This window comes from Primulina huaijiensis, chromosome 1 (genome assembly GCF_012295235.1).
Source record: "Primulina huaijiensis isolate GDHJ02 chromosome 1, ASM1229523v2, whole genome shotgun sequence".
In the NCBI taxonomy this organism is placed as follows: Eukaryota; Viridiplantae; Streptophyta; class Magnoliopsida; order Lamiales; family Gesneriaceae; genus Primulina; species Primulina huaijiensis.
In genome coordinates, this window is record NC_133306.1 from 7947739 (window position 1) to 7957322 (window position 9584).

Below are 9584 nucleotides of genomic sequence, written 5' to 3' on the forward strand. Positions count from 1 at the left end.
ATTTGTATATATAATTGTGTGTGTTTTCAAATAAAATAATTTCTAAACTTTTTATGATAATATAGTTAAAAGATATGGTTTGTATGGTTGTTAACATGTATAATTGAAAGAATTCTTTTTGTAAAAGTATAATATATACTCACACATCTTTTGTGAGTAAGTGGTAAGAAATGAGAAAACAATTAATAAACTTTTATTGATTATTAAAAAATGGTTAATTACAAGAATATAACTCCCCAATAAAAAAATATATATTAATTATATAAAAAAATAGAAGATTAATAACGGACTGCAAAGTTCTTTGTTCATTGTAATTGTTTTTTTTTCTATATTTGATTGATGTACTATAAATGTGTTCTAAAAAAAATCCATCAATCAATATGTTATAAAAAAAAGATTTTTTGTGTTGGATAAGTTTCAAAGGTAGTCGAATGTATCCGTTATATAAATGTTTATATATATAGACATTTATGGTAGAATGTTTGGATAAAAAAAATAAAAAATTATATCATTGTAAAACTTTGCAGTCACGTTAATAAAAAAAAGAAAAAAAAAGATTTTATTATTTGTAAATTTTCCTATTTTGTTTTCAATATTAGTTTATTTAATTGTCTGCTTTAATAATTAGCCTTTTTCAATGAAAGTTAATATTCATTTCAACTCCATGAGTGTAAATCAGATATCCATTAAATATTTTGACCTGAAAGAATATAGAGTTGAGGCTTTTACAAAAAAATTCTCGATATTATACATGTTATGGTGGGTGGTGTGAATTATCTTTTTGATTATATTATCATAAAAAAATTTAGAAATTAAAAAATATANGTTTGAAGATGATCAAATTGTGAAAATATCAAAAGGAGGACAAATTAATTTTCAACATGACTAGCATATAGTAAAAAAATCTTAACTATTTCAATATTTAACCAAATGAGGTGAAACAAGTGGCCAAATTCATCTACAGACAATTTCCCACATATTTGCTGTTTTGAGCAGAGTCAAATTCGGTGATTAAAGTCATAAAACAAAGCATTGAAAGAAGGAACATGGAATTGAAGTTGGTGGAGACAAACACTACTATTACAACGACATGACATTAATAAAATTTTTGACCCTTTCTCTCATTTGGCCTATAAATAGAGGCCTTGGACTAGCTTGAGAATCATTCTATCTCATTTTAAAATATAGTGTGAGCGTGTATAAAAGTTCTAAGTTCCAATATATTTTTCATTTTCCAAATTATGACTGATGTTTTTGGTGTTGATCAAAAGTAAGTTAATGGAAAGCTAAATCTATTATGTCNGATAAATTTTATTACTAAGGGACTAGTAATAAGATAGTGTGGGGGTGTGATGAAATTTAAAATTAATAACTTATTATATGTTAAAGCCTATATTTTAAAATTTAAATTTCATTAAAATTATAAAATTAGGTTATTTTAGTATTGTGTGTTTATATTTAAATGTCTTACTAAATATGTTTTATTTTCAGGTTTTTTATCTGTTGGTAAAATAATGATAACTCAAGCTAGAAAATTCAAATGGAAGTGATTCAAACATGTTTGGAATCCTTGAGAAATTATCTACAACTTTGCAGAATACATGATTGCCTAAAAAGTTTAAAGATGATCAAATTGTGAAAATATCAAAAGGAGGACAAATTAATTTTCAACATGACTAGCATATAGTAAAAAAATCTTAACTATTTCAATATTTAACCAAATGAGGTGAAACAAGTGGCCAAATTCATCTACAGACAATTTCCCACATATTTGCTGTTTTGAGCAGAGTCAAATTCGGTGATTAAAGTCATAAAACAAAGCATTGAAAGAAGGAACATGGAATTGAAGTTGGTGGAGACAAACACTACTATTACAACGACATGACATTAATAAAATTTTTGACCCTTTCTCTCATTTGGCCTATAAATAGAGGCCTTGGACTAGCTTGAGAATCATTCTATCTCATTTTAAAATATAGTGTGAGTGTGTATAAAAGTTCTAAGTTCCAATATATTTTTCATTTTCCAAATTNAGGTCATGGGTACCGCCATAGATGAGAATCCCTGGATAAACTTTCTGTAATAGCCAGCTAGTCCTAAGAAACTTCGGATCTCGGTTACACTCTTCGGTACTGGCCATTCTTTCACTGCCTCAACCTTACTCGGATCAACCTCCACTGCATTACTAGAAATGATGTGGCCTAAGAATGCCACTCTATCAATCCAAAACTCACACTTGCTGAATTTTGCAAATAATTTCCTATCTTGCAGTACTTGCAGTGCTGTCCTCAAATGCCGACTATGCTTCTCTTCACTCTTCGAATAGATCAAAATATCATCGATGAAAACTATAACAAACTGGTCCAGATACGGCTGAAATACGCGATTCATGAGATCCATGAAGATCGCTGGCGCATTGATCAACCCAAATGGCATGACCATAAACTCATAGTGCCCATAACGAGTCCTAAAACAAGTCTTATGAACATCGAACTCTTTTACTTTCAACTGATGGTATCCAGAACGAAGATCTATCTTTGAGAATGCCGATACTTCTTGCAACTGATCAAATAATTCTTCAATTCTTGGTAAAGAATATTTATTCTTGATAGTGACACTATTCAGCTCTCGATAATCAATACAGAGTCACATAGTACCATCCATCTTTTTCACAAACAATATCGGTGCGTCCCACGGAGAACAACTAGGGCGAATGAAACCATTCTCTAGCAATTCTTGAATTTGATCTTTTAGTTCTTTCATTTCGGCAGGTGCTAGACGTAAGGTGCTTTAGAAATGGGTACAGTGCCCGACATCAACTCAGTAGAAAATTCCACCTCACGGTCAGGTGGAATGTCAGAAACGTCCTCGGGAAAGACACTAGGAAAGTCTCTGACGATATCAACAACCTCTAGCTTCTGATTGATAGGAGCATGTGCTGTGGTGACACATGCTAGAAAATCTTGGCATCCTCGTCTCATAAGTTTCCTCGCACACAGACAAGAGATAATGTGCGGCATTTGCTTGTTTCTCGCCGCCTCAAAGGCAAAAGATTTCCCACTAGGTGGTCGAATAGACACTGATCTCTGTCGAAAATATTTCGAAGCTCCATTCGCTGATAACCAATCCATACCAAGTATTATGTCAAATTCAAGCATAGGAAGTACGATAAGATCTACCTGAACCACATCTTTATAAAAACGAAGCTCTAGATTTTTTACAATACTAGACATGATCATTTGGTCACCGGAAGGAATAGAAACTTTGAAACCTAATCTCATATCCTCAGGTGTAATATTTAGTCGCTTGACGAAAGTTTCAGATATGAAAGTGTGTAGCTCCCGAGTCCAGCAATGCAAAGGTAGCTACACCTAGAATGAATATCCTCCCGACGTCGAAAACATTTTTAGATTTATTTGTGTTGAAGATTAAGGAACTTGTATCATTAATTACCCAAAATTTATGAAGATGAGTGATTGGATCCTATTGTTCCTAGGAAAATTCACAATTTTCCCCTATAATTTCCGATTAATTGCATTTTGACCCTTCAATTCTTCGAAATTTGCATTTAATCCCCCAGAATTTTCGAATATTGCAATTTTGAGCGTTTAAATTTTCAAATATTTGCTTTTGGTCCCTTGAAATTACCATTTTGCCCCTTAGGTTTCTAAACTCCCGAAATTTGCACTTTTGTCCTTACATTTTTAAGAAATTACCATTTTGCCCCTTAGGTTTCAAAAATTACAATTGGTCCTTAAACTTTTCATAAATCACAATTTAGCCCCTAAGTTTTTTGAAATTGCATTTTCGGTCATTATATTTTCAAAAATTTGCATTTTTTGCCCCAAAAGTTTTGGAAATTGCATATTAGTCCTTGATTTTGATTATTACAATTTAGCCCCTTAAATTTCGGTTATTTGTAATTTAGTCCCTCCAAATTTTCTAAAATTCTTAATCATGCCCTTGGTTTTTAATATTCCTCAATTTAAGCCCTAAAACTTTCATTTGGAAATAATTACCTTCTTTGCATAATTAAAGCTAAAAATTCAAGTCCAATTCTATAGTTTCCAATTTCTCTCTTAATTCCAACTAAGGTAGAGCATGCAACCTAATTTTCATTAGGTTATCCTTAATCCCAAATCAATTCTAAAAATCAATTTAACATTTCATGCAATAAAGGCAATATAATAAACGTTAAATAACTAGGTTACCGGTGATAAGGGTCGTGTCTGGCTCCTCTTCAGCCTCCTCGGCATGCATAACATAAGCTCTCTTCCCATTGTAGGTGCTCTCTTCTTCGGGCAACCAACAGCCTTACGCCCTTCCTCCTTGCATATAAAGCATTTGTATGTCCCCCATATGCACTTGCCAAGATGTGGGCGATTGCACTCCTTGCATAGGGGCCTTTCAGCAGGTTTTGATGCTTCAGGTTGTAGTGGCTTTGGTGGTCCTAGGTTCTTGACTTGACCTTGGGGCTTTTGCGGCCCTTGAGGTCTAGGAGATCCCATATATGGCTTCTTATTCATCTGTGAGCTCTGCTGGTGTTGCTGCCTTTTACGCTGCACTTCAAAATCAATATCTTTCAATGCTTGTTCGGCTTGAAATGCATAAGTAGTGGCAGCAGCGTAGTCCACCGATCGCATCATCATCACATCCCGGCGGATGATAGGTTGAAGGTCATCCATAAAGTGCCTCATCTTCTCAGCAGCGTCTCTAGCATTGAGGAGCGCAAAGTGACAGCCCCTCTCAAAATTCCTCACAAACTCAGCCACAGTCGCGTCCCCCTAATGGAGACTCATAAACTCCCTCTTCAGTCGCCCTCGAACATCAGCAGTGAAGTACTTCTCATAGAAAATTTCCTTGAAGCAAACCCATGTAAGTGTAGCCAAGACAATCCCATGCTCCACACCTTCCCACCAAAGGGAAGCATCATCTCTAAACATGCAAGTGGTACACCTAACTCTGTCAGTGTCTCCCATATTCAAATAATGGAAGTGAATCTCGAGAGATCGAATCCAACCATCAGCAGTAAAAGGGTCAGTAATGCCAGAAAACTCCCTCGGACTGAGCCTCCGAAACTATCATAAATGTCATGATGTGATCTAGGAGCATGCTGAAAATGCTGCTCAAAAAAGCATGCCATGACCTCAAGTGCGCTGATAGCAGCATCCCAATTAGGAGGTGGGGGTGCATTCTCTTGACGGTCCTTAGCATTCTCAGCTTGCCCATCAGTAATAGGTGCACGTCTAGGAAGCATTATATCTGAACGTTTTTCAAGTTCTAAAAGTAATCAACATGCATTTAAATCTAAGTTTTCTAATTATGCAGCATCTAAATTTCATTTATCCTTAAGCTTTAAACATGAATATCATCAAATTGTAATAATATGCATCTTAAACATATAAACATTGCTATCATGGTGGTACTAAGCATAAAATGATATAAAGCATTTAATCTTACAAATTTGAGGCTTCATGACTGAACTTCCTGGAACTGCGGTGGCACTACCCTTTGCAAGAACATTGCTTTGATAACAACTGAAATGTCCACTACTCGTTTTACTTAAAAATTACTAATTTTTTTTCTAAGTGATCGGCCGAATACATATACACACATACTTAAAATATTTTTGAAACCATTTTAAAAATAAACAACCAACTATATTTGAAAATTCGAAAGAAAGAGTTTAAAACATAAAATCATCAAGCTTTTTACCAATCCTAAACTTAGCAATATTTCGAAATAAAACTAACTCTAACAACATCTCAAAAACCACTCAAAAGCATAATAAAAGTCGTAAAAATCTTTAACATAAACTTTAAATCATAAATCATAATCATAGTGCGGAAAATCTAACGCTGGTCCTCGGGCTGTGTGCACCTTCAGTCCAGCAAGAACAACCATCAAAACCTCCATCAACATTAATATCATGATCATCTTCATCCATCACACCTAGTGAGTCTAAAGACTCAGCAAACCATAATCTTTATAACAAGTAATACATATACAATCGCACGCAACAGTGAAAATACTTTTACTTAGAATAACTTTTCCTGAACATAAACATAAACATTTTTCTTTTCATCATTCATAACATATCATAATTCCTTTCATCATAAACATTTTTCTTTTTATTGAATTCGGATCGTTAATTGTGACTTTCGTTTAATCATAAGGTCGATGGATCCATCTACATATAACCACAATACTGGGCAGCGGGGACATCAACGACACTCTCACCCGTCAACTGAGCTTTGGTCGATCATCATCATCATATGGAAATACGATCGTCGGGCTCTCTCTGGAGTCTTCTCCCTCACGATATCCTCATTCATATCATCATAACATTATAATATTCACAATTACTTGACCTCCTCCAACGTTTCGTATTTTCATCACTTATAAAAACATTATATTATAATTTTCCTTTTAAAACCAAGTATGCAACATATCTTTTAGCTTCAACATTTTATCATAAATTTTTTTAAACATTTAAAATAATCATTTTATCATATATTACAACATTCAGGGCACTGTCATGACATTTATTATTTTTCAGATGTAAAATGACTGTTTTACCCCTAGACGTAAAATTTCTCGATTTTGACTTTTTCTTACTTTCGTTGACAATAGACCGTCCCAAATAATTATTTAAGCTTAAAATAATTTTCTGACATTTTTATTTAGCTTAAAATCAAGGCTTTCTTTTTATTTTGTAATTATTAATTCGTAGTGCGTTTTAATCCCGAATTAATTTCAAACTTTATTATAAAATTCTCAAATTTTAAAAATAGACTTTTTATATTAAAATTACCCTCGTGAACCATGATTCGACCCCCGTGAACCATGTTCAAACCCTTTAGCCATTTAAAACCATAACAAGGTACGCTCGAGCCATCATGCAATTTCTTCGAGCCATGCTCGAGCCACCCTGAGCCAAACTCTTCCCAGACCCTCTATGGACCCTACTGGACCCATAGGACTCAACCCTAGCCCGCGCCAAGCCACCTGCACAAGACAAGTTCTGCGGCCGAGATGCCCTACAACCCTCGGACTCTTCCCTTGTCTCGGACTCCTCTCTACTCAAACCACCATCGAGCCCTTCCCTTCTAAGACCATGAATAACCCTTTTTGAGTCCCCTTGACCCAGCCCCCATGGCCCATGCACATACAAGTGCCAGCTTCGTCTCCTACACGCAGCCGCGGCTAGGAAGAGTTCTAGCCATGCGCGCCTCTCATCCAGCCCTTTCAGCTTCACGTGGACCTTCTTGGCACGAGACCAAGATCCTCACGAGCCCAGCCATTCACCCTGAAAGAGTCCCGCGCAGCCTCCCTTCCTAATTCCATCAAAGCCGAACCCTTGTGAACGTTAACAGCAATAATTCTCTCAAGCCTCGTTCCTCACTTGTGCAGCCGTAGTGTGTGCTTTTCTTGGCCCTTAAGCTCGAGTAAAAGCGTCCCTCTATGATCTTTTAACATGAAAGCCCTTTCATGCAATAATATATCATGTTTTTGGAACATAAAACATACCTTATTCATGTGTCTATGCATAAAAACGAAAATTTCCATAAAGCAATCATTTTTTTCATGCAAAAAATAATTAAACACATATTAGGGTGTGATAGATGAGAAAAAAAAAAAGAATTATGGCGTGTCTTTGCGTATATTACGCCCGAAAACGTTTTGGCGATTGGAAGAACGGCGACGTAGAAGACCCTAGGATGTTTTTCCTTCAAAATCGTGGCTATTTCCTCTTCAAAGTTGTGTGTGTGCGTGTGTGGTTGCTGGTGGGAGAGAGTCGTTGTGTTTTTGAGGGGATGGGCGTGTGTATTGTGTTTAGTTTTAGGGGTTTTAGGCTTTTATTTTGCTAATTATACTAGTGTGCAAGCTAGAGCCCATTAGTCTAGTATAATAGGCTCATTAAGCCCATTAGTGCATATTTAAAATATTTTGTTTAGGGAAGTTCGTGAAATTATTAGCCGAGTTGTCAAAAAATTCATATTTTCGTCGAAAATCGAATACCGTTAAAATTACGTCTCGGCGTATAAAATCACCTCAAAACTCTTTATTTTCAAAAATATCATAAAGCATCAACCTTATTTTAAATAATTAAAAATAATTATTTAATAAAAATATTTTCTATCTTTCAGCTCTCGGTCTCCGTTCCTCGATCGCATCTCGAATAACCTTTTTAAAAATACAGTGTTATGCATTCAAGAAAACTACTTTAAAACCATACAAAAATATCAAACATAATCAATTTAAGCAATAAAAATCATTTAATTAGCTATTATCTATTTTCCCTAGATTCACATGCAGTTGGATTATGTCGTTTTATTTTTGGACCTTACAATCTAATTACTATTACTTGACCTAGTTCGCTTGCTAGAATTATTTCCAACCGAAATCGTCGGTCAAGTTTTTGGCGCTGTTACTGGGGATCGAATTTTTTAATATTAGGATTTATTATTTTCTTGAGATTAGGTTTTTATTTAATTTTGCTGATTTTACGCATATTTGTACGTTTAAAGTTTGTTTAATTATTTATTTTCAGGATTTATCTAGTTGTGCATGAGCAGTGCTAGTTGAGATATAGAATTAGAGCCTTTTGATCCAGAGATTGAGAACACTTTTCGACGTAGATGTAGAGCACAATGGGAGCAATCCTCATACTCTGACGTGGAAGAAGAATTCAAACCAGAGGACAAGGTTTAAACAGCAGGGATGGAAGCAATGGCCAACGAGGAGGATGATCGCACTGTCTATGATCTCACTAGACAAACTACTGGAGATTATGGTTCGAGTATCACTCGTCCTACTATAGAAGCAAACAATTTTGAGTTGAAGCCATCCATCATTCAAATGATACAATATCAAGTGAGATTTGGAGGATCGCAGATTGAGGATCCTAATGCGCATCTGGAAGGATTTTTATCTATCTGTGACACAATCATATTTAATGGAGTAAACAATGATACCATAAGATTGAGACTATTCCATTTCTCTTTGCATGGTGAAGCAGCCGAATGGCTTAGAGATTTACCAGCTGGCTCTATGACTACATGGAATGGTATGGTGGAAATGTTCATAAATCAATATTTTCTGCCCACCAAGCTAGCACAACTGAGTATGGATATTTCATCTTTTCGCCAGAAATATGGGGAGACACTACATACAGCTTGGGAAAGATTTAGGAAGATGTTGAGGAGGTGTCCTCAACATGGTTTCTCTTTATCTGAGCAAGTTCAGATTTTATATAACGGAGTTGATCCTTCCGTGCGTTCCATGCTAGATGTGGCAGCCAATTGTAGTTTATATAGGAAGACTCCCCGAGTTGCCTTGGAAATAATTTCAAATATGACCGAAAATAGTGCGGGTTGGCCGGACATTAAACGAGAAAAGAAGGTTGTAGTTCTTGAAATGGATGTGTTGAATACACTTACTGCTAAGATTTATGGATTGGCCTATAAATTTTCTCAGCTGCAACCGAATCAAGCAAATCAAGTCCAAGGAATAGTCATATAGGAACAACCTAATTTTGATGAAGAAGCAATGAATTTCATGGGGAATCCATGGAGACAGCA

General features: G+C 35.3%; 1 non-coding gene across 1 annotated transcript; it reads right to left on the reverse strand.

The window, feature by feature from the left end:
- Positions 1-9120: 9120 nt before the first annotated feature.
- On the reverse strand, positions 9121-9227 carry LOC140991401 (small nucleolar RNA R71). The gene has a single exon (XR_012177883.1). It is a non-coding gene; the product is annotated as a small nucleolar RNA R71 (small nucleolar RNA).
- Between the last annotated feature and the right edge of the window lie 357 nt (positions 9228-9584).